This window comes from Cibotium barometz, chromosome 48, assembly GCF_041138505.1.
Source record: "Cibotium barometz isolate CiBa-2024 chromosome 48, ASM4113850v1, whole genome shotgun sequence".
Classification (NCBI taxonomy): Eukaryota; Viridiplantae; Streptophyta; class Polypodiopsida; order Cyatheales; family Cibotiaceae; genus Cibotium; species Cibotium barometz.
Genome location: NC_141093.1, coordinates 23,081,851 through 23,108,595, shown reverse-complemented (window position 1 = coordinate 23,108,595; position 26,745 = coordinate 23,081,851). Strand labels below are relative to the sequence as shown.

The 26,745-nt window shown below is 47.3% G+C and overlaps 1 protein-coding gene and 1 pseudogene across 1 annotated transcript in view; one reads left to right on the top strand and one right to left on the bottom strand.

Annotated features, from left to right (window-relative positions):
• LOC147610976 (tobamovirus multiplication protein 2A-like) overlaps window positions 1-26,745 on the top strand; it is a 53,684-nt gene that overhangs the window by 6,799 nt on the left and 20,140 nt on the right. The gene's annotated exons all lie outside the window — the stretch shown is intronic.
• On the bottom strand, window positions 20,354-25,809 carry LOC147610977 (uncharacterized; annotated as a pseudogene).

Sequence of the window (26,745 nt, the reverse complement as noted above, 5' to 3'; positions counted from 1 at the left end):
AGCTCCTCGTGGAAAGAAGATAGGGTTGTTACAGCCCTTGCCAATTCCTGAGGGTCCTTTCCAAGATATTTCAATGGACTTTGCCGCGAATCTGCCTCCCAGTCCGGGTAAGCGTAATACGCAGTGCTTAACTATTGTTGATAGATTTAGCAAAATTGTTATGCTTATTCCTTGCAAGGTCAATGTGACCGTTGAGGATGTTACCCAGTTGTTCATTCGGCATTGGTACTCGATTGGCGGGATTCCTAGGACCATAGTGTCAGACCGAGATGCCAAGTTTACCAGTCATTTTTGGAGGGCATTGTCTGATAACTTTGGTACTGAAGTGTTATGTCCACGATCAGCAAGGTAAGTGGGAATCTTATTTGCCTTTAGTTCAAGCTGTTTTGAATGATTCTTTTTCTGCAGTTATTGGCAGGACTCCATATGAGGCAGCATTTGGAAGACCTTTCGAGTCATTGTTGACCAGGACCTCGTCTTCAGTACCTGAAGCGAACAGAGTGACGGAGTCTTACCAGGAGATTTTAGAGTCAGTCAAGCACAGGTTGGCTAAAGCGCAAGAGGCCTACACTCGACAAGCCAATAAAGACCAAAGGGATATGAAGTTTTCGGAAGGGGATTGGGTTTATTCGGATTATGAAGCAAAGGTTGAAACAGGTGGGCAAGCGATGCCCAAAGTTGTCTTTCAGGAGCTTCGGACCTTTTTCCATCAGGAAGAAGATTAATGAGGTGTCTATGCAGTTAAAGCTACCTTGGAGTTGGACTATGTACGATGTGTTTCACGTCAGTTGGTTAAAGCCATATGCAGGTCCTATCCCTTCAGAAGTTAAAGATGAGGCGGAACCAGATATTGTTGATGAAGCAGAAGTTATGGTTCCAGAACAGATCCTTCTGCACCGTTTCAAACATGGCTTAGGCCGAAGACAAAGACAGTTCCTCACGGAGTTTCAGGACCGAGGGACCCATGAAGCGGTATGGCTTGACAAAGAGTTTTTCGAAGACTATCCGGCGTTATTGACGGATTATTTGGAGGCTATGCAGCTTCCGTCAAGTTAAGCAGAAGGGGATGTCACGTGCATCCCGCACTTGGATGCCACGTAGACATATCTGTACAGAAGGTGCAGGACCTGGGATGGTAAACTAGTCCCACGTGAGCTCAATCTGGGACGAGTCAGCCAAGGATCCATGTCAGTCGTCCGAGGTCAGGTGTCCATTGTCCTGCACAGGAGTCCAAGGTCTGGTGTGCACTGTCCTGCATATTAAACAGTGCCAGTCTGCGCTGTGAGTCTCCCTTTGGAATGATGTCAGTGATTCTATGTATTTGGTATGGTATCGGATGCCAGATCATTTTGTAGATAGTTAGGGTTTGCTTTTAGGAATAGGGGCCAGCCCATAGGGCTACCCCAAGTCTTAGTGTGGGCATGGGAATACTGTGAAACCACCCCCATGAGGGCCAGGAAGGCCTTGGCTGAACCCACCAGCCATGGAGAGGCTGTAGGACAACCCTAGGGCATGGCAGGGGCAGCCAACAACACATCTAGTGTTACGAGGGCTGTAGGGCAAGTTTGGGGCAGCCTATACAGGCTGCCCATGTCAAAATACGCAACGGAGATGATAACAAAATCTGAGACCACAAGAGCAAGTAGAGTGCAGAAAATAGACAGCACAAGAGGAGATAGATAGGCGTGTAACTCTTCTCTATACACAAGATCCCGCAATGAAAACAAGATACAATGAGTAGGGGGGCCATGGGGCCATTTTATATGGTCCCATATATGCAGTCGGCCTGCAATAGGAACAGTCGATAGGACTTAAAATGTCCACGACCAGTGAAAATCACCAGTCGGCAACCTTCTTAGGGTCGGCCCTCACACGTGTGGAGTCGGCCAGCAACAGAGAGAATCTGGGACTGCATGTGACCACTTGGCCAGCATCTGGTACAGCCGACAGGTCCTACACTGCCTCCCATACCCTGGAAAAATAGGGCAAAATGGAAAAAAAATACGGGGAGTGAGGAAAAATGATAAAACACCTACAAAGGGTGGGCACACCCACAACAGAGGCCCTGGTGTCTGATAAAGACAGGAGATGACTTCTAACACTCCCTCTCAGCTCTTGGCTGGGAAATCAACCCTAGGGAGCTGGAGTGCCGCCTGAGCGTAGCCTGAGGTAGAGACTTCGTGAAGAGCTCCGCCGCATTGTCCTCCGTCGAACAATAAAGTAGCAAGATGTCACCAGCCTAGATCTTCTCACGTACAAAGTGATACCGTATCTCTATGTGCTTGGTTCGGGCATGGGGGCATGGAAGACCGGGTTCCGAGCAATAGCTATACAACTCTGGTTATCACACTGGATGACTGTGGGCTCCTTCTGTGGAAACCCAATCTCGCCTAGCAGCCTCCGCAGCCACACAACCTCGCAAGCAGCACCACAAGCAGCCCAGTACTCTGCCTCTGTCGAAGATAGGGCAATAGTTGGCTGCCTCTTACTGCTCCAAGAAACTGCTTCTGAGCCGAGAGTAAAACTGTAACCAGAAGTAGATCTCCTCGTGTCTTGATCTCCTCCCCAATCTGAGTCACTCCAACCTTGGAGTCCGACTCCTTCCCCTCCTGTGTAAAAGAGTCCTAGATCCTTCGTACTCTGCAGATACCGTTAGATCTGCAATCCTGCGTCCCAATGAGACTTCAATGGCGTCTGCATAAAAGAGCTCAACAGCCCCACGGAGAAGCTCAAGTCCAATCTGGTGTTCAGCAACCAGATCAATGAACCAACCAACTTCCGATAGTGCGAGGCATCAATTGGCTCACAAGGATCATTAACAGTTAACTTTGTGTTTGGGTCCATCGGCGAAGTAATAGGCTTGCAATTCTCCATCCCAAAGGCCTCAAGCAACTCATGAACATACTGCTGCTGAGAGACAAAAAACCCCCTCTGGGTCTGCCAGATCTCCAATCCCAAAAAGAAATGTAGTAAGCCTATGTCGGTCATCTCAAACTCCTTTGACAAGGCAGCCTTCGTCACGCTAATGTGCTCCACATGACCGCCGGTGAGAATGAGATCATCCACATAAAGGATGATAATTGTAACCATGCCGCGTTCCTGAAAGAGATACAGGTTGGGATCTGCAACCGATCTTTGAAAACCAGTCCGAACAAAGAAAGAATCAATCTTTTGATTCCAAGCCTTGGGAGCCTGCTTAAGACCATACAACGCCTTACGTAACCTGTAAACCATTCCTTGTGATCTTGGAACAACAAGCCTGGAGGCTTCTCAACATACACCTCCTCCTGCAGGTCACCATTAAGGAACGCAGATTTTACATCCATTTGATACACTGGCCACCTCTGAGAAGAAGCAAGGGTCATCCGTGCTGTCAGTGCAAATGTATCCTCGTAGTCGATGCCTGGTCGTTGAGCATAACCTTTAGCCACAAGTCTGGCTTTGTGTTTGTCCACCGACCCATCTGACGCATGTTTGGTCTTAAAGACCCATTTGACACCAATGACTGACTGTTTCGACGGCCTCGGTACGAACTCCCATGTTTTGTTCTTCTCGATGGCATCAAGTTCCACCTGCATGGCTTTCCTCCAAGTATCCTGTGAAAGGGCTTTCTTAATGGAAGTGGGCTCCTTGTTCCGCATAATACGAGACATCAAAGCATAGTTTACTTGAAGAAGCTTCGTTGTATTGCTTTTGTCGCGGACTCTGTGCGATTTTCGAGGGCCGTCTGTTGTGGTCCACTCGGAGGGTAACTCCGTGACACCTGACTCCCGAAGGGTGTCCAACAACCACATGGGTACTCGAACAGATCGTGGAGCCTCCTGTCGTTGTGGGGGCTCTACTCTAGCTACGGGCTCAACCTCCTGTACTGACTGAGGTTGATCAACCAGAACAATGGTCTGGGAATCATCATCAGACTCTTCTGGATCTCCAAGAAGTGGCGGCTCCTCGACAGTGGATACTGGAACATGCTCATCAAAAACCACATCCCGGAAGACAACAATCTCATTCCTATTTGGATCTTACAATCTGTATTCCTTGGAAAGAGAATTATACCCCACAAATATAAGCTTGCGGGATTTGGAGTCAAGCTTCCCCCTCTGCTTCTTCGAAATATGTACATACGCATCACTCCCAAAAACACGGAAGTGCGAGACATTAGGTTTTCTGCCAAAGTATGCCTCAAACGGAGTCATATTAGGTACTGAAGTCGTTGGAGACCGATTGAGGGTATGGACAGCTGTTGCCACAGCCTCTCCCCAAAGTGGACGAGAAAGATCACGATGCTCCAGCATGGTCGTCGCCATCTCCACCACAGTCCTGTTTTTGCGTTCTACAACTCCATTCTCTAAAGGTGATCCTGTATTGGTCAGTTCCCTCTTGATGCCATGATCTGCACAAAATCTGAGAAATACATTCGAGGAGAATTCACCCCCTCTGTCAGCCCTGAGAGTCTTTACCTGCAATCCAGACTCTTTTTTCCACCATCACGTGCCAATCCTTGAACCGTGCAAAAGCTTGGTCCTTCTGTGAAAGAAAGTAGACCCACGTGAATCTGGTACAGTCATCAACAAGCAGCATAAAATAGAGAGATCCTCCCAGTGATGGTGTCTACTGAGGTCCACACAAGTCAGTGTATATCAACTCCAATGGTTTTGAAGCCCGCTTGGAAGACTGCTTCGGAAAGGATTCCCTATGCTGCTTACCATGTATGCAAGAACTGCAACGTCCTTGCTTGCTGCCAACATCTGGCAAGCCAACCACCATCTGGTCCCAGAAAGCTCGCCGCAGTGCATCCACATTTAAGTGGCCAAAACGAAAGTGCCACAGATCTCCGACCTGAGAACCTGTCAATGAGGAGAGTGCAGAGAGCTTGTAGATACCATTCTCCACACTGCCTTCCCAAACAACCTGGCCAGTCTCACGGTCCCGTAGAGCAACTGAGTGCTCCTCAAATTCCACCCGAAAGCCAGTCTTGCATACTTCATGCATTGACAGAAGATGAAAACCAAGAGCAGGGACGTAAAGCCCCCCCTTGCCATCGGGAATAATCTCCATCCGGCCCTCACTGTGTATCGGAATGGTAGAGTTGTCACCAATGAAAATGTGACCTGACTGCTGTTTCAGATCCAGAAAGAAGTCACGAGACGGAGTCATGTGCCTGGAAGCACCACTGGTAAGAAGCCATTCCCGAGTATCCTTTGCGGCGAAGCCAACTGCCTCCTCGCTCGAAGACGATGAAGCATCTGAGTCCATCATCTCTAAGTACACAAATGCTGGAGTCTTTGGAGCGAAGGCTGAAGAATCAGCACTCTTCCCAGTCCGCTTAGGACACTTCCTCTAGTAGTGGCCTTTCTCGCCACAATCATTGCAGGACCGCTCGGCCTTCAGTTTCTCTCGTTCTGTTTCAGGCTTCTTCTCAAAAGACTTCTCCGATGAAGCCTTCCCTTTGCCCTTGTTGTTATTCCGGCCTTTCAGCCGCCGTTGGCCAGTTAAGGCCTCGGAACCTCCGCTGTGAGGAGGGTTCGTGAAACATTCCTCCTGGTCCAAGACCATGGGCACAAGCTCCTCCCAGGTAATGGTGCTGAGCCTGCTACTAGTAATCAAAGAGGAGTAGAAAGCGGAATAATGAGCAGGCAAGTGGGACATCAAAGTAATGGCCATATCTTCTGATGATATCTCCTTCCCAGCTTGGAGGACTTCCTGCTGGAGGGCCTGCAGCTTGTTAATGTGCTCCCGCATCATCGATGACTTTGCAGGGTTCATAACCCGCATCTGCACTTCCAAGGAAATCCTCTTCATGGGTGATATCCTGCTATAAAGAGAAGCCAACTGCTGCCATATGCCTCTGGCTAGCGTCATATGCTTTACGTGATTGATTACTTGTGGTGTGCAGTTGAGGAAGATAAATGACCGGACCCTGGCGTTGACACGATCCCACATTTGTGCCTGTGCCTCGCGGTCCTTTTTCATTGATAGTAATTCCCCTTCCTCTGCTTCTGGCCGTGGAACCCCGATAACGATGAAATCAGCAAGGCCATATGACTCCAGCACAGACTCCATCATCACCTTCCAGATCTGTAATTGTTCCCGTCCAACTGACGGTCCGCTGGGAACATGGGGAGAGTTGGGATCTTCACATGCTTCTCAGCCAGCTCTAACAAATCTGCCATCGCGGGGATGTAACTGAAAAGGGTGGGTGGGTGGGAAAAAAAAAAACTTTAAACCTGCAAGTGGCTGTCCAGCAACTTAGCCCGCCTTCCTCTTGCTACTTCTCTTCCCGAACAGTCCCGAACAGTCCACCAATCAGCAACGCAACAATCCCCCTCTTGCTTAGAAAACTCCCAAGATCTTTCAAGAGCCTAGGGCTTTGATACCATGTCAAAATACGCAGCGGAGATGATAACAAAATTTGAGACCACAAGAGCAAGTAGAATGCAGAAAATAGATAGCACAAGAGAAGGAGAGAGATCCCACACTCTTCTCTATACACAAGATCCCCCAATGAAAACAAGATACAATGAGTAGGGGGCCATTTTATATGGCCCCATATATGCAGTCGGCTTGCAGTAGGAACAGTCGACAGGACATAAAATGCCCACGACAAGTGAAAATCACCAGTCGGCCAGCTTCTCAGGGTCGGCCCTCACACGTGTGGAGTCGGCCAGCAGCAGCAGAGAGAATCTGGGACTGCTTGTGACCAGTCGGCCAGCATCTGGTATAGCCGACAGGTCCTACACTGCCTCCCATACCCTGGAAAAATAGGAAAAAATGGGGAAAAAATACGGGGAGTGAGGAAAAATGATAAAACACCTACAAAGGGCGGGCACACCCACAACAGAGGCCCTGATGTCTGATAAAGACAAAAGATGACTTCTAACAGCCCAGTCCCCAAAACAGCATAGATTCAGTGCCCAGCCCCTAGATTCAGCCATGGGACAAAAAGGTGCTGGCCGCCTGGATAAGAGCTGGCCGACTGCTATTTATTGGGAGTATAAATAGGTGAGCCCACAAGTCATTGTGTTATCTCATATTTCACCAAGAGCCAAGGCAAACAAGGGCCAGACAAGCCAAGGAGTTGCTAAAGCAAAGGGGTGGAGGACTGCACGTCAAGGGCAGAGATTTCTCAGCCAAGAAAGGTCAAGATTTTTGTATTTTCTTTTCAGATTTACATCATTCTAATAAAGCAAATACACCATCCGTGGTGGGGGCCCTACAGAGGGTATTTGGGACCCAATACTGTGTCCTCTCCATCTCTCCCTCTCTCTCTCTCTCTCTCTCTATTTTTTGCACATCTTCATTCAGTTTTGTGCGTTAATTCCGTCGCGAAAAGAGTGCTGATTTCTGAGCATTGAAGTTAACCGATCTTCTCCGAAGCTTCTGCATGTTACACTTTGCGAGTGAAATCATCACAAAGAGAAGAAAATATTGAGGCCCTCCAAGGGACTCAATCTCCATGGGTCCAGCAAGATGCTCATCCTGCCCATGATGGGCAAGCATCATTGAGATGCATTTCCAGAGGAGGCCACTTATCGAGCAACCCGACGATTAGAGCTTATACATGCAAAGATGTGTGAAAGAGACCTGAGTTGAGGTAGTCCGTTGACAACGTGTTGAGAATGGAACTTCTGTAAGGCAGCAATGGGAACATGACCGAAGCGTGAATGCCACAGAGAAGTATCTGCCTTAGAAACCAAAGCCATCAAGAGGAGAAAACTGATGAATATGAGTCAATGAGGGATCCGGGAAGAAAAGTTGGTCATCTTGTAGAGAACTCCATTGGCAACAACCGAGAGAGTTTTCCTGTCGATCACTTCAATGACATCATCATCAAAGTATACACCAAGTCCCTTATGAGAAGCTTTGTATACAAAAAATTGATTTTTGGAAATCCATGGTACATATAAAACATCATGTAAGGTGGCAGAGGAACCCAAAGAAACATTACCAACACTGGTGATAGGAAGCGAAGAGTTGTCGTGGATACGAATTGAAAAAGAGAGAGTCTGGTAGTCCTCCAAGATATGGGCTTGATTGGTCACGTGGGCAGAAGCACCACTATCACCAACCCATTTCACCGCTTCAGGTTTGTCACTGACCTCTTCTGGAGAAGTCATCGCTGTGATCACGAGGAGTGCCTTGTATGCAACTTTGGCAAATCCCGCCTCTGAAACTTTGTCCTTGCCCTTGTTTTTGTTGTTGTTCTTGTCAGATGCTTTGGAAGCATCTTGGGCTTTATACTTGGCTTTGGCTGCTTGAGAGTCATCACGACGAGCAAAGCAACGAGCCTCAATATGACCTGTCCTGCCACTACAGTAATCACATTCATTGCTTTTGTCCTTTGTTGTTGGAGGTCCCTTTTTCGCCTTTGCCTTTACCTCTGTCAGAGACAACAAAAGTAGACTCCTTCTTTCCTTTTCCACAAAGCATGCACTTGTCGTGGAGATAACTCATAACTTCCTCAAAAGGGGGGAGAGGATCACGGAAATAAATATTATCCTTAAAAGAATCAAAGGAAGCAAGCAATTTACCAATAAGTTTATGGATGGGATTGTTGATGGTGCTCCCGTACTCCTCAAGCTGCAGCTTGATATGGGTGAACTCTCCAATCTTCACAATCAAGTTATCTGACTCATTGATTGTAAGCTTCTCCAGATCTGACTCCAATTTGGCAATTTTCACTGTCGAAACTCTCCCATACCTCCTTTCGATCTCTGCCCACATCTGATGAGCATTACTTTAGGTAGAGACAAACTGTGCCTGTATAGATGGAGTCATGCAATGGATGATGATAAGACGAGCCTGAGCATCCAATATGCTGGGTCCACCCGGAGATAGCCATCCACACACCGGCTCATAGTCACAAGGGACAGGGGACGGTAACGGGGATGGGGACGGGGACGGGACGGGGGACTGCCATAAGCAGGGAACGGGGATGAGGGAGGGAACGACACTTAAAAAATACTTCTTTTAAAAGTTTTTCTACTATGTACTTATTCTATTTGGAAGTACATCAAAATGAGCACAAATTTACACTAAAATACTAAGCTTTTGAGTCATGTTAACAAAATACGTCGATCAAAGAGTGAAGGCGTTGATGGTTGATTGTATTAAGTAGATACAAAATGAGTCATGACTCAAGAGTCAAGACTAAGCCTTAAGGAGGCACAATACATGGAAGGACAAAAAACTTAAAAAGGCTAAAGCATGGAAAGACTCAAAAGTGCTAAAGCCTAGAGCTAAGTAGTAAGGCCCATTAATCATGATCCATGAATGATCATCCACGTGAAGAGCTCACCTCATGGTCATGGGTAGCTTGTGCCAAAGGAACATCAAGCTCATCTTCACTGGCATGTTGCTATTGCACCTCATCCTCTTGTTGCTCTTCTTGTTGAGACTCCCTAGTATTCGACCCAACCGACTAATCGGCTATTCCAAATAGCCTCCAATTCTATGTAACGAGATGTCTTTATTCATTCTTCAATGATAGGAAGAGCAGGTTCGAGGAAGGATCCTAGAGTGTATAGGGTTGAGCGGCGAGGATCTCTCGACGCCTTTCTCTCTCTCTCGTCCATTGAAGTATCTTTCCAGCCGCTCCGCCCTTGGCTACCCAGTATTTACCGTGGGCACGATAACTGGTACACCAGAGGTGCGTCCTTCCCGATCCTCTCGCACGCATTGAGACTTAAAAAGAGTCGAGCAAAAGAGGGAAAGGGCAAACGCTCTTGCAAAGCATTCGCAAGTTCGCGTTGACGAAGACAAGGTCATTGGCACGCTCTACCCCGAGTTGGTTCCTCTTCCTCGAGGCAACGTGGCTGTAGGTACTAGGTGCTCCAAAGTTGCTCCAAGCAAGAGGAGTTGACCGTCTGGCTAAGTATGCGAATGGCCAGCTGCTGTAGCTCCAGTCCATCCGAACCAAAGTCCTCGCGCCATAGAGTAGCACCAACTTTGGAGCGGTCGATCTGTGCATCATGACAACCATAGGAGCCATGAAATGACCCGTACATGGAAAGCTGTTTTCTAATCTTGCGCCTAACTGATGCATCAGTTACAAGACGGTCCAAGATGATCCTCCACCCAACGCTCACCTCTCAGTCGCTCTCTTGCTTGTTGCAAGAGTAGTAGGAATTCCACCTTCCTAGACACAAGGCATGTATCTTGTATTTGTCTTCGTTAGGCACAAAGTCTTTCAACTTTTGTATCATGCGATCCATGGCCTCGTAGACCTTGCCTATGCATGGTTGCATAGCGTCTACAATCCTCAATAGGTGGACTATGGGCCTCACCATAGCATCCGTGGTCTTTACACTCTCCCACCAAGAGGCGTCATTCGCCCGTAACCTACTCTCTCGGCCGATGTTTGTACGGGACTCTTGCATGTCGACAAACTCATCGCTAAGGAAAAGCCCCCTCAAAGCACCACTACAATCCTTCAACTGGCCCAACACGAGGAAGTTGTAGGCAAATCGGGTGTCGTGAGGAGAGAGAGAGAGAGAGAGAGAGAGAGAGAGAGAGAGAGAGAGAGAGGACCTCTTGTTGAACTCATGCCGAAGTTGTTGGTGTTTGAGGACAAAGGAGACCATGGTGTTGGCCTCCTCAATGAGTGGGCTGATCCATGGCAATGCCCCTATGTCCTTGAGGAGGTTATTTAGGCAATGGCCAGGCGTTTCATGAAACGTGTTTCATAAACGTTTCATTCATTTTCCAGAAGTTTCAAAAACGTTTCATTCATTTTCCAGAAGTTTCAAAAACGTTTCATACAAAAAGGAGGGGTACAGGCCTCAAAATTTATATACAGGTTTATAATATGTTAAAAATATGTTGCCTTCCTTGCAAAACAATATTAAACATGCATCATTTACACATTAAAACATGTTTGCAAGCTAAAACTAAAGAATCTGGGTGACCCAATTAGAGTGGGCACCCAACTGAGTCACTGACCAATTGGCATAAATAAACTGGCAACATCAAGAATCAAGATCTGGATTTCATCATCAATAATGGCAACTACTCAATAATGGCACTCAAAGTGATCACAAAAAGTTTGAATCCTGAGTTGTTACAAAAAAAGTAAACTGAAGTCTGAAATACACAAAGTAAAGCATGTTGAAGCCTGATAGACGCAATCATGCATGAATGATGACAATAGTAAACTAGAGGAGTTGATTTGTGCAAGGCAGGAGTTCCTTCAATCAGTTTCCCAGTCACTTGTAGACGTTTTTTTTTCTCCCCAAAAACGTGCTCTCTGGATAGAAAACGTTGAAAAACGTAGGTTTTCCCAGGCAACATTGCAACTATGGCAATGAGCCATACAAAGGACATCGTGACATATCCATACATACCTTGGAAGATAGCTCTCATCGCCCTATTCGAAGGCTCCCCATCCGCAACAAAGCCCATTACATGCTCGGGGCCAATGATCTCCATGGTGGTAGGCTGGTAGCCCACTCTATTGCAAGCACATCCGCGCTCTTCTCGGTGCGGGATGCATCATGAGATGAGATGAAGTACATCTATCCGCAGTAATATGCAACCACACCATGAATACTTCTCTTGCGGGTGTCGCTCCATCCATCCACAATGAGGGAGACTCCGCTCCTCTCCCATTGCCGCTTTGTGTTGTCGGCTGCTTGCTCTACAATGCGCTTTTCCTTCTCGAGTAATGTAGTGTGCAAGCTCTTGGACGAGGGGGCGTATAGGTTGAGCCAGCCATACTCCTCAATCTTCTTAACCATGGCCTTGAAGTATTCTGATGAAACTCGCAGCAGGTGCCCGGGGGACTAGGGCCTTTGACACACTTGTTGATACCATCAATGCATATTAAAACATTTAAACATGGCCACAGCCTTAACACATATCCATCATCACTTTGTATAAAACATAAAGCTGGACAAAACATCCACAAATGCTGAAAATGGAGCTTGCACATGTGACACCGCATAGAGGCCGGAATGGGCCGACTCCTCCCTTGGAGTATTTTATTACCCAAGGAGAATAATATCATGTACAAGCTTTGAGGGCCTTACTCTCCCCACGGGAGATGCCGGATTATCCATATACAAATGCCATAACACAGCCCAACACGAGGCAACCAAGCCGGAACGTAGGCTGTAGAAATGTCGAGCCAACAATATAATCCATATACCTCCGTGTGGGTACTGATTCTTTCCCAAAAACCACCGGTCTTCATGCAATAGAGCTGGTACAACAAGTACAACTCTCCATTCAGTCGGTACAGCCGGTACAGTGGTTGGTACAGTCGGTACAGTGGCTGGTACAGCCAGTATGGTGGCTGGTATAGCAAGTACAAATGTTGGTACATCATGTATAGTGACTAGTACAGCAGGTACAATGGCTGGTACAGCAAGTACAAAAGCTGGTACAGTCGGTACAATGGGTGGTACAACAAGTACAAGGACTGGTACAGCCAGTACAATGGCTGGTTTAAATACCCTTGCCTTCAGTATTTCTTCGCGATGGAAGCCTCCAAAACAGTCCCCAACAGCCGGTATTCTTCATGGGCAGCCTTAAAGAGAGAGAGAAAGTGAGTAGCCATCATTAGGGCAGCCTGTAACGGTGGCAGGGGCTAGTGTGCAGCAAGAGAGAGCCTCTATTAATGAAGAGAGAGGACTCCAATTTATAGATTTGGGCCTCCCATGAGCTAAAATGGCAAGAGAAGGCTACAATGTACACAATAGCTGAAGTGACAAGTGTGAGGCCATTTGTCTCACTTTGATCCACTTTCTAACAAGTGTCAGGCCACTTGTCTCACTTTGGTCACTTTCTTGCCACATGTCCCAATCTAAGAGATGGATGCTTCCATGAACTTTATCTCTAAAAATATCCCAACTGGTAGACATTCTGTCATAGGCACTTTGCCAACTCTTAGTATTTGCTCAATTCCAGATGTAATGACGCGAACAGAATTTCCATCGGAGACGGGCCAAAAATAGCAACTCTCCTAAATTTTAGGAGTGTGGTCCTTTGTAATTTAGGATAATCCCCCATTCCCAAAGCTTGTACTTTCCAAATATTTAGACATCCTGGAGTCCACTAGACTCCTTTCATACTGGGAAATGTCCAGGCTGGTGACATCCTTCCCAACTTCTTAAAAGTTGTCCGCAACTTTAAGGTTCAAGCCATATATTCAAGATATAATCATGTCTGATCAAGTGGGCGAGACGAGACAGTCTCAAAAATCTAATATAATTGAAGAATCCATGTCCCAAAGAAATGGGTGAGACTAAATAAGTCTCCATAATACCAATATCAAAATCATGTCCCAAAGTAAATGGGCGAGAATTCCATGGAAGATATGCTAGACACAGGCACAAGAGCCAATTGTGTCTCAATCACCAATATCAATGAGATAATCATATGCCAATGAGAATCACGAACCAGGTGCTAAGACACTTAAATAAGTGCCATGCACAAGAAACTAGTGCCTCGCACAGAAACATGTGCTATGCACACAAACTGGTGTCATTCAAGAGCACAAACCATGGTGACAAAAAAGCTGGTTCTCCATAGTTCTGGCAATCCTTTCTCCCAATCCCAACAGTTCCCAAGTTCTCCCATACAATCCTAACTCTGATCAACAAGCATGGTGTGGAAACAATGAAACGCTCACTCCACAATCGCAACACGAATCCCCGTGTATGGTGGAGTGTTCATTGAATTGCCCTCTCACAATCCCAACATGAATCCACATGCATGGTGAGATGAACAATGAACCTCTTGGCCTCTGTATGGGGAGATAGTGATTCTAATATGGCTTTAAAAAATAAATAAATCGATGTCCCAAATAAATGGGCGAGACAAAACAGTCCCATAAGGCCAGATATCATAATCATGTCCCAAGTAAATGGGCGAGACATATCAGTCCCATAAGTCCAGATATCATAATCCATGTCCCGGGCGAGACAAAAGAAGTCTCCTGCCAACAAGGCATCGGTCCACATGACCCTGGGCATAGACATAAGTCCCGTGCCAACCAGGCATCATGTCCACTTTACCACTTGCACTCCGTGTTGGTACTCTGACCACAGACCTTGGATGAGAGGTGGGCACAAGTAACAAGATAAAACAATCACTCGCAGGCATAGATAGCCTGGTGTTCCATAAGCATTTCTGCTACCAATAGTTTGTAGGCATTTCGGCCACCAACTCACACTACCCTCTCAAGTGCCCATGTTCCCTTCCATCTGCTCTCTATTGTTCCACCCAGATATGGTAGAAACAATCTTCAAGAGAGTACGTAGGACAAGAGAACACTACACACGGTATGTTGTGCTCGACACTACCCTCTGAAGTGCCCTTGTTCCCTTCCATCTGCTCTCTATTGTTCCACCCACACATGGCAGAAACAATCTTTAAGAGAGCACGTAGGACAAGAGAACACTACACAGGGTATGTGAACAATGAGTTTCATAAGTCCAATGCATCCCAAATTAAGGGAGCCAAAAAGAATAATCCGTAAACCATAAACCTGAGGATAGATCCAAATCCCTAGAAAAGAAGTCCAGGAATCCATAGACCTGTATACCATAACTCTTACCACATACTCTGTGCTAAACACACACCTTGGAGTAGAGGTGGACTTTTATCCATAAAAGCATTATATTATCCAAATATTTCTTCTCTATAAACTGGGACAGATTCGTCCATAATCTTGTCCAAGAAAGAAATCTCCATATTTATAATCCATCCCAATAAAGGGAGCCATAAACAATGTTTTCCTGAAACCATCTCAAGGCAAACAACACCACCTTTCTCCTTGCATGGCTACACAAGTATTAGTGAACATAAAAAATACTTCATAGTAAATAGCCAAAGCACCAACTTTGCAAACTCAAAGTATACTTAGCTTTTCTTTGCCAGGTTGGTCATGAAGCCAAAAGAAATATCTCGTCACCATATCCTTAAGATATCTTGAGATATATCTCCATATAGCTTGCTTGTAAGCTTGATAATATAATCCACAATATCCATATGGAAAGAGTGCTAAACGTGTGCACATAAAGCCAACTCCATACTTCCAAGATAAATTTTATTAATTCATAAATCCTTAAATCAACAAGCTGTCTACTGCTCATGCTCTTGTTTCATAAGCTATGAAGTGGCTAGCCATGCTTAACAGCAATGATGGTAAGTGTGGTCCCCACTTGAGATTTTTTCTCTTTCTTATTGATAGAAGGAAGCCTCCGCTTCCAAGAAAGCCTATGCTCTGATACCAATGTAACTCGTGGCGGGTGCCCGGGGGACTAGGGCCTTTGACACACTTGTTGATACCATCAATGCATATTAAAACATTTAAACATGGCCACAGCCTTAACACATATCCATCATCACTTTGCATAAAACATAAAGCTGGACAAAACATCCACAAATGTTGAAAATGGAGCTTGCACATGTGACACCGCATAGAGGCCGGAATGGGCCGACCCCCCCTTGGAGTATTTTATTACCCAAGGAGAATAATATCATGTACAAGCTTTGAGAGCCTTACTCTCCCCACGGGAGATGCCGGATTATCTATATACAAATGCCATAACACAGCCCAACATGAGGCAACCAAGCCGGAACATAGGCTGTAGAAATGCCGAGCCAACAATATAATCCATATACCCCGTGTGGGTACTGATTCTTCCCCAAAAACCACGGGTCTTCATGCAATAGAGGTGGTACAGCAAGTACAACTCTCCATTCAGCCGGTACAATAGGTACAATGGTTGGTACAGCCGGTACAGTGGTTGGTATAGCCGGTACAGTGGTTGGTACAATAGGTACAGCAAGTACAAATGTTGGTACAACATGTACAGTGACTAGTACAGCAGGTACAGTGGTTGGTACAGCAAGTACAAAAGTTGGTACAGTCGATACAATGGGTGGTACATCAAGTACAACAAGTACAAGGATTGGTACAGCCAGTGCAATGGCTGGTTTAAATACCCTTGCCTTCAATATTTCTTTGCGATGGAAGCCTCCAAAACAGTCCCCAACAGCCGGTATTCTTCATGGGCAGCCTTCAAGAGAGAGAGAAAGTGAGTAGCCATCATTAGACCATGTCATCATTGCCACGTGGCAATGCAACGTGTCATGTCCTGCGGAACATACTCTCAAGTAGTACATCCGCTGAGACACTGAAGTCTTCAAGGGCTCTATGGAGAGCTAATGATGTGTACTAACACAACATGTAAAAACAGTAAATTTTTGGATGGGGCATATACTCTTTGTTTTAGGGCTGTTGAAGTACTGTTGAAAATGAAAAATTGCCTATAAAATGACCAAAACTAACCTGATTTTAACGTTCTTTAGCTTGTTGGGATTGTCTTAGCAAGTACTATCATCTTCCCAAAAGGTTTGACCGAAGTCAAAGTGAAAGTCAACTCTGTTTTGTCTTTTGCCAAAAAGTCAACTATGTCACTTTGACGTAGCAAACGATGTCGGAATCGGAAGGGTAAAGGCTTGTTTGGAAGGTCTAATGGAGTACTAAGAGGATGTGTAAAGATACAACACAATCTAGGGTTTATGACTGAATTAGGGTTTGGCAATTTTTGATAAAAGCAGTCACATGGGATGGGGACAGGGAACAGTCAAAGGCAGGGAACGGGGGGACGGGGATGGCATATGGAATATGCAATTTATTGAAGTATTCTTACATAGACTACAAATCACACTAAATAAAAGAACATTTATGTTTTTACACTTTGAACTTTGAAGGCATCACTTTAAAGTTTAAAGTTTTGAGTTATTTAGTAAATGCGCATTGCACAATGCAAACACCGTACATGCGCTAATAAGGACACCGACAAACCAATATATAAGCATGGAATGATGATCACTATCAAATAACAAAAGAATAGTGTCTACAATGCACATAAAGTACTGAGTCAAGACTCAAAAGTCAAAACAATGAAACATAGCTAAATGATCAATCATACAGCCTGCAATGCTCAATCGGAGGTTGGAGCGTGAGAAGTACTAGTCTCATGATCATGGCTGCCTACATGACCAGTCTGAAAGGTAGTGGCATCGACCTTTGGGCTCTGTTGTGTTGCCGCCTGCTCATTTCTCTCCTCTTGCTCCATCTCCCACTGGGTAAAGGGATCTGCCTTTGCACTCGCACCCTTGCAAAGCATTTGCAAGTTTGCACTTACAAAGTTAAGATCATTGGCCTTTTCTACACCAAGGCAGCTCCTCTTCTTTGATGCAATATGGCTGTAAAGACTCCAAAGGTGCTCCAAACAAGAGGAGCTTACAGCTTGGCTGAGAATGCGGATAGCCAAGTGTTGCAGCTCAGATTCATCTGAACCATAGTCTTCCCACCACAAAGCAGCCCCATTCTCCTGTGCATCCGAAAGGATCTGTATGTAGCAAGCTGGTCTCTAATTTTGCGCCTAATGCCTCCATCCGGCACTAGACGATCCAATATGCGTCTCCAGCCACTACTGACCTCTCTGTCACTCTCCTGTCCATTACCCTGAAACTCAGGGTCCACCACATATGTAGCTGCATGCAAGGGAGAGGTATAGGAGTTTCACCTCGTCACACATAAGGAACGAATCTCCTCGTATCTGTCCTCATCGGGCTTTAACTCTTGCAACTTCTGTATCATTCTATCCATCGCCTCATACACCTTCCCGATGCATGGCTGCATAGCATCTACAAGCCTCAACAAGTGGACGATAGGCCTCACCATAGCATCAATGCGTTTCACATCCTCACAAGAGGAAGTACTCTCTGCATGCTCCTTGCATAATCTGCCTATGGCTGTCGAAGCCAATGTAGAAGTGGTGAACTCGTCGTTGATGAAGAGCTGCCTCAATGCACCATTGTACTCCTTCAAGCGGTCCAGCATCAAGAAGTTGACGGGTGTCAGAGTATTTGAGAAGTGAGAGCCTTGATTTCTTGGAGAACTTGTGGCGGAGGAACTAATGGTTCAGGACAAAAGTTACCATTTGATTGGCCTCTTGAATGATAAGCTCAATCCATGACATCTTTCCAATATTCTTTAAAAGATTGTTCAAACAATGTGCCATACAATATGACATAGTCATGTGTGGATACATGCCCTCAATGATAGCTCCAGCTGCCCTATTTGCAGCCTTACCTTTTGCAACAAAACCCACCACACATTCTGGGTCCATGAGCTCAATGCCACTTGCCCACTCCGTTGCAAGCACGTCTACACTCTTCCCTGTCCCTGAGGCATCATGTGAAGCAATAAAGTACATCTCGCCATGGGAATATGCAACGAGGCCATGGATGGACCGCTTTCGTGTGTCACTCCATCCATGTGCAATGAGTGACACTCCATTCTTTGCCCATAGCCGCTTTGTGTCCTCTGCAGCTTGCTCAACAAGGCACTTCTCCTTGTTGAGCAATGTGGTGTGCAAAGACTCCTATGATGGGGGGGTGTAGTTTGGACCATACTCCCCAATCCTCTTCACTATAGCCTTGAAGTACTCGGATCTGAACACACAAAGAAACAAGTGTCAACTTTCAAGAATGAAACTTGGAAAAATCATGTGAGTCGTGACATGGAGAAGAGGGAAGAGTCAAGTCTTACCTAGCAGTATGGTCATGGAAGAAGAGGCGAGCCACAAGTGTATCAACCTCTTCCTTCTTCTTAGGATCCCAGCTTCCCTCAAGTGTACTCTGTCGCTGCGTGGGTGTGGGCATCGTAAAGGAACCTACACCATGTGGCCGTGGTGTAGAGGTTGACTCTGAAAATAGATCCCTCGGGCGGTGTCACAAATGCTGTAGGATCCACAGCCACACGTGCCGGCCTTGCAGCCCTCAAAGCCTCATGCTCGGCAATGCGCTCAAGAAGCTCTCTTCTCTTCTCCGATGTAATTCCTGTGCAAAATCGAACCTCGTGCCCGGACTCATGCATAAGGTGGGCTCTCACTTTGTCTGACCCACTCATTCGCCTATAGGGGCAAAGCTTGCAAGACCACGGGCGTGAACCTTCTCCACTTCCAGGGCGATTGGCATTAACCTCTTCCCACCATGACCAACCGTCGGTTCTTCTAGCACCACCATGACCATGGTCACCATGAAACTCGTTTCGGTGGCTTTGAAACTCGTTTCACGTTTCAGTGTTGAAACGTTTCGTGTACACATTGAAACCATATCGTTTCATGTGGGGAAAAAGGCTGTGATTTTGTGTGCTTTTTAGCTTTTATAATTCTCACTCTTTCCTTCTTTCATCCTATTTGTTCTTTTCTCTTCTCTTTTGTACGTCTTCTTTGTTTATTGATGACAAATATGCTAATATCATCTTATAATTATTGGCCAGTACCTTCACATTTTATGTATATGATCGTTTCGGTCCAACGTTTCATCGTCCACCTACCTGGTGTTGAAATGTTTTGTTCCAAAATAAATCGTTTCAGCATGTTTCGTTTCGATAGTGAAATGTTTCACGGTGACCGTGACCACGACGTGCGGAGCCGAGGCTGCTTGTGAAGAAGATGCCATGAGAGGGTGAAAGTTGAGAGAGAGAGAGAGAGAGAGAGAGAGAGAGAGAGAGAGAGCTTAAGGCTTCAGTGGCAAGTACCTTTGAGAGAGAGAGAGAAAGAAAGAAAGCTGTATTAACGTCTACTAGAGGCCGAACTCGACCTATGAGACAAATCAATGTACAACTGTCAATGTCCTCTGGATGTCCAGAAAAAAGGACAAAATAAACATGAAATAAATAAGAAAGTACTGAGCTAGTGGGGGGGTGTGATGGATGGAGCACTACTGCTAAAGGCTCAGTATGCAACCTATATGCAATGCAGATCTGTCTAGCTCCAACCAATACCATAATGGGAGTGTAATATGCAATACATAGGCGATGGTGAGGCAAAAATCCCTTGGAGCATGATCTCCGGGTGTGAGTGTAAGTGAGCTAGCCGCTCCTGGATATGGTGTTGATGTTGAGCCCGTATCTCTGTAATCTCCCTCTGACGTAGTCTGGGAGTCTGGTAACCTGGTGCTCTCGGTCTCCTTCTGGCTTGGAGGTCCGCAGCATGCTAAAGTGTAATCCCCTCTTGTGTCAGGGTAGGCACAAGAGAGCGCTTAAGCGACGACATGCAAGCCGCTTGTGTGTGTGTGAGAAAGAAAGAAAGAAAGAAAGAAAGAAAGCTGTATTAACGTCTACTAGAGGCCGAACTCGACCTATGAGACAAATCAATGTACAACTGTCAATGTCCTCTAGATGTCCAGAAAAAAGGGACAATAAACATGAAATAAACTATGAAAGTACTGAGCTAGTGGGGGGGGGGTGATGGATGGAGCACTACTGCTAAAGGCTTAGTATGCAACCTATATGCGTAGGGTATACAAGAATGCAATGCAGATTTGTCTAGCTCCAACTAGTACCATAATGAGGGTGTAATATGCGATACATAGGCGATGGCAAGGCAAAAATCCCTTGGAGCATGATCTCCGGGTGTGAGTATAAGTGAGATAGCCACTCTTGGATATGGTGCTGATGTCGAGCCCATATCTCTGTAATCTCCCTCTGATGTAGTCTGGGAGTGTGGTAGCCTGGTGCTCTTGGTCTCCGTCTGGCTCGGAGGTCCGCAGCGCGTTGAAGTGTAACCCCCTCCTGTGTTAGGGTAGGCATTGGGATAGATCTCTGGAAGAAATCAGTGAGTTGGAGCTCTCGCCCACCTCTCCCTATGGTATGAATCTGTAGCAGTGCCTCTCTGTGGCGCTGTGTCTCTAGCAAGAACTGGCCAAATCTGCACTGGTCTGCGGATTCCATGATCTGGTGGAGTGAGGGATGTCCACTAAAGATGGTGGTGTATCTCTCTCTAATGTCACTATATGCTCTGCATCTGCATACATAATGCTCCTCACTCTCAATCTCCTCCTGGCATAGTGTGCATATCCTCTTTGCTCTAGGGATCCGTGTTGCCCTACCTGCCTCAATCTCAAGCTGGTGTGATGACACTCTGAGCTGGCCAATCGCCACTCGGGCACTGTGAGGCATGTACACATCCATTTATCCGGGTCGCTGAATAAATCCATCCTCAGAGATGCTCATAAAATAATCTCTGTAGTATAGCATCTTCGTAGGCAGGGGCTGGTGGGGTGTGATCCATGTCCGCCTCATATAGCGCTGCAATAAGTCCTGTCGCATAACTCTGTTCCTCTCACTGTGTGAGAGCTGCATATGTGGAGCATTAAGATCATACTGAAGAGGTGGTAAGTGATCTATGTCCTACCCACACTGGGTCAATAACTGTATCATCTGTGCATACCATGATCCTGTGTCACCAGCCTCAGCTAATTGTCTGGATGCCTCAAAAGGTCTATGTGACAATCTGTCTGGAGCCATGGCTCGCACTCGATGTCGATGAATAAAGCAAACCACTTGGAAGAGAGCCTCTACTAGCATGGGTGGTGCAGCAAACTCTGCTCTGACAATGTCATGTGGTACAGATGGTTTGTTGCGAATCATCCGTGAGAGCATCAGAACCTGAGGTCTTTCGATCTGTGTCCAAGAGGAGGCCGAGAGTCTGGGTGCCCATACTGCATCTGCGTACATCAGTGCGGGTGTGACCAGAGTGTTGAATAGCCACCCCTTCGTGCGGGGCTCCTGAAAGTGTGCCTAGTGGCACTGTCGCTCAAGCATGGCCAGGGCAGCATATACAGTCACAGGGGACGGAGGGGACGGAGCCTTGCAACGCCGGGACGGCGAAACGGGACGGGGACGGACAGACGTCCCCCGATGGACGTTTCTCACAGGGGACGGCGCTGTGCGGGGACGGCAGAGAGCCGTTGCGCCTGCCGTTGCTGCCGTTTTTGGCCGTTGCGCTTGCCTGCCGGGTGCCCCTTTCTAGCCGTTTATGGCTGTTGGGCCTTGGCTCTTTGAGGCTTGGCCCTCTCTCTCTCTCTCTTGCCCTTGAGGCTTTCCTCTCTCTCTCTCTCTTGCCTATCTATATAAGAACAAGCCTCTACAAGGCTACAAGCACACACAACTTCACAACTCTCAAGGCTCATTGCTCAAGCTTTCAAGGCTCAAGCTTCTTGAATCTTCTCTCTTCCAACTTCCAAGTTCCAAGCTCTAGGGCCTAGGCTCTCACCTCCCCCTCAAGCCTCTTGAGTCTTGACTCTTCGAGTCTTCCAACTTCCAAGCCTCTAGGGCCTAGGCTCTCTCTCTCTCTCTCTCTCTCTCTCTCTCATTCCTCAAGGCCCAAGAGTCAAGCCATCTTCAACCATGGCATCCTCCTCACGTGCCGGGGCTTCTCGTAGAAGGACAACGGGATGGACATGGTGGGAGGAGGTTAACTACACCACATCCGTTCATGGAGGCGGTTCTCGGCCATGGGTATGCAAGCTTTGCCCGTACCGGCGAACGGGTGGCGTCGACAAAGTGCGAGCCCACCTCTTGCATGAGAGTGGGCATGAGGTGAGGTTTTGCACGAATGTCACGCCCGAGAAGAGATGGGAACTTCTTGACAAGCTTAGCGTCTACGAAGCGGTCGAAGTGACAAGGACACCACGAGTGGCCGTGGATCCCGCGACGATGGGGAGAGGAACTCAAGCCTCTACAATGGAGTCATGTGGTGGATCGGGATCATGCACACCATCAAGTCGGAATGTTACTCCATCCACGACACCGGCACCCTCCATCTCCACGGCCTCTCAATCATTACGTGGCCCACGGCGACAATCTACACTTGGGGAGAATTGGAACCCCAAGTTGAAGGAGGAGGTGGATATGGCGGTGGCCCGCTTCTTCTTCCACGACCACATTGCCTTTCAAGCGGCTAGGTAAGTGCAATCGATCATTGCCAATTCATCATTCATGTTTTCATCATCCTAGTTCCCTTCTCATTAGTAAATTACTTTCTTGAATAGATCGGAATACTTCAAGGTCATGGTTAAGAAGATTGGGGAGTATGGCTCAACCTCTACGCCCCCCTCATCCGAGAGCTTGCGCACTACATTGCTCGACAAGGAGAAGCGCATTGTAGAGCAAGCGGCTGACAACACAAAGCGACAATGGGAGAGGAATCGAGTCTCCCTCATTGTGGATGGATGGAGTGACACCTGCAAGAGGAGTATTCACGGCATGGTTGCATATTCCCGCGGAGAGATGTACTTCATCTCATCTCATGATGCGTCCGGCACTGGGAAGAGCGCGGATGTGCTTGCGGCGGAGTGGGCTACCACCATGGAGATCGTTGGCCCCGAGCATGTAGTGGGCTTTGTTGCGGATGGGGAGCCTTCCAATAGGGCGGCGGGAGCTATTCTCCAAAGTATGTATGGACATGTCACGGTGTTCTTTTGTATGGCTCATTGCCTAAACAACCTCCTCAAGGACATCGGGGCATTACCATGGATCAGCCCGCTTATTGAGGAGGCCAACACCATGGTCTCCTTTGTCCTCAACCACCAAAGACTTCGGCATGAGTTCAACAAGAGGTCCTGTCTCTCTCTCCTCAAATATTCCGACACCCGGTTTGCCTACAACTTTCTCATGTTGGGCCGGTTGAAGGATTGTAGCGGTGCTTTGAGGGGGCTTTTCCTTAGCGACGAGTTTGTCGCCATGCAAGAGTCCCATACAAACACTGGCCAAGAGTGTAGGCTACAGGCGGATGACGCCTCTTGGTGGGAGCGTGTGAAGACCACAGATGCTATGGTGAGGCCCATAGTCCACCTATTGAGGATTGTAGATGCTATGCAACCATGCATAGGCAAGGTCTACGAGGCCATGGATCGCATGATAGAGAAGTTGAAAGACTTCGTGCCTGACGAAGACAGATACGAGGAGATCCATGCCTTGTGTCTAGGAAGGTGGAATTCCTACTACTCTCCATTGCATGCAGCAGCTTATGTGGTGGACCCAGAATTCCAAGGCAACAAGCAGGAGAGCGACCGGGAGGTGAGCGCTAGATGGAGGATCATCTTGGATCGTCTTGTGCCTGATGCATCGGTTAGGCGCAAGATCAGGGACCAGCTTTCGATGTACAGGTCATTTCATGGCTCCTATGGCTGTCATGATGCACAGGTTGACCGCTCCAAAGTTGGTGTTGCTCTATGGTGGGAGGACTTTGGTTCAGATGGACCGGAGCTGCAGCAGCTTGCCATCCGCATACTTAGCCAGGCCGTCAGCTCCTCTTGCTTGGAGCAACTTTGGAGTACCTACAGCCACATTGCCTCTAGGAAGAGGAACCGACTCGGGGTAGAGCATGCCAATGACCTTGTCTTCGTCAGCGCGAACTTGCGAATGCTTTGCAAGAGCGTGACCAAGAAGGCAGATTGCTTCACCGAGTGGGAGATGAGTCAACAAGAAGAGCAACAAGAGGATGAGGTGCAGGAGCCGCATGCCAGTGAGGATGAGACTGAGGATGAGCTTGATGCTTCTTTGGCACAAGCTACCCATGACCATGAGGCGAGCACTTCACGTGGATGATCATTCATGGATCATGATTCATGGGCCTTACTACTTAGCTCTAGCCTCTAGCCTCTAGTCTTCAGCACTTTTTTGTCATTGACTCATTTGAGTCCGTCCATGTATTTTGCCTCCTTAAGGCTTAGTCCTGACTCCTGAGTCATGACTCATTTTGTATCTACTTAATTATTAATATGACTCAAAAGCTTACCATTTTAGTGTAAATTTGTGCTCATTTTGATGTACTTCCAAAGTAGAATAAGTGTAGAGTAGAAAAATAAAAAAAAAAGTATTTTTTGAGTGCCGTTCCCTCCCCCGTCCCCGTTCCCTACTTATGGCCGTCCCCCGTCCCCGTCCCCGTCCCCCGTCACCGTCCCCCGTCCCTTGTGACTATGGCAGCATATCCTCGTGTCAATTTGTCTCTGGCTGCTCGTATCATAGAGAAGCGCCCTGCTGTACTAGCAAATGTAATCCCCAGGTATACATATGAGTCCACCATCTCAACCTGGCCTCTTGCAAGAGCGAAGACCGCCTGTCGTCGGATCTGCCCCAACGTATGGAATATCATAACCTTGGTTTTCCCAAGGTTCACTGTCAGCCCTCTCTGTGTACAGAAATCATCTGAAGCCTGTAGATGTAGCTGTAGTCCCTCCTGTGACTTAGACACTAGAATGATGTCATCAGCATATAGCATAATGTGGACGGGTGTACCTGAGATCTCGATCCCGCCTCCTCCTCCGCGTAGAATGAAATTAGCCACCTCATCGATGTAGAGCCCAAGGAGAGTAGGGGAGAGTGGGCATCCTTGCTTCACACCAATGGTGCCAGCAATGGTCTCAGATAAGCCTTTTGGGCATCGTACCCGTCCCAGTACTTACCTGCTCATATAATGCATAGATGCCCCATGTCATCTTTGTGGCTATCCCCAAGGACTGAAGTCGTTGGAAGAGTCGCTCTCGTGGCACTGTATCAAAGGCTTTGCGGAAATCCACAAAGCAGCAGTAAAGCCTCCTCTTCCGCGCCTTCGCTTGATCAATCAGGCAACGCAGAGTGAAGATGTGGTCGATAGTAGAGAAGGCCCGTCTAAAGCTTGCCTGACCAGGAGCGTGTAGCCCCTTGCTCTCCACATATGTACTCAGCTCTGCCTCCAGCACTGCTCCAAATAGTTTGGCCAGTGTGTGGCCAATCATTATCGTCCTATAGTTGCCGGGATCTGTCATGTCCCCAGCTTTGTGGATAGGCGCTATAGTGTGCATGGTCCACTCAGCTGGGAGACCCTTTGCTAGTGCCCTGTTAAACAAGTGAGCAATAAAAGGAGCAAGTGTGTCAACTGCATATATAAGGTGCTCACTCTATATACCTGTATGATCCGACGATCTCCCATGCTGTAGACGTCGAATGGCTCTCTCTACCATGGAGTCAGTAAAGAAGGTCGATGTAGTGGGGTGTGATATTGATGGCTGGGGTATTGGTGGATGGTGAGTTACATGGTAGAGACTCTCGGCATAAGTGTGCCATATATGCGGGTCCTCTATGGGGGTAGAGGGGCGAGGCTTCCTAATCCTGCGCCAAGCTGTGGCGGCATCTCGGCTCATAAGTAGATGATAGAGATCCCAGTATTGAGCCTCCTCATATGCTCTCCGTTTGCGGCGTGTAAGGGACCGCATCTGCCGTCTGGCCTCTCTCTGAGTGATCTCTCCCAATGCCTGTTGTGTGCGGAGGTGCCTGTAAAGCTTCCTTCACTCATCATCATACCATCGGTTCTGGGGCATAGTCCCAGATCTCACTGTGTGGCCTGTTTATGTGTGGTGGGGGAAACTACTAATGGCTGCTGTGTGTAGCAATGAGGAGAGATGTGTAGTGAGTGTACTCATAGGTGCTGTGGGATCCATCTGAAGTAAGCCATCGTAAACATGGTGCTCATATACGTCAGCGAGATCATGTGTGAAGTAGACAGTGGTGTGAGGTGTAGCTCTGGGTGGGGTAGGTGTATATGATGAGCTTGCTAGAGATAGTGAAAGGTATGTGTGGTCTGCTCCAATCGGCAGTGTTGTCTCTCTGGATCCAAGGACATAATCTGCTGTGCTACCTCCTCCTCCCAGTGGGAAGCATGTCAGTGTGCCGGAACCAGGCCACTGTGTCATCCCGTTATAAATAACGAGATGGTGTCGGGCGCCTAGCTCTAGCAAGTGGTGTCCGTATCTGGTGCTATCTGGTCCTGTGTCAGCAGAAAGCCGAGTGGCACCTCTATCCTGTTGAGCTACCTTATGTGAGGGATGTATTCTTGGTAAAATGCATCGTAATGCTTTCCCAAAAGAGGGTTCAATGAGGGCTGTTTGGAAATTACA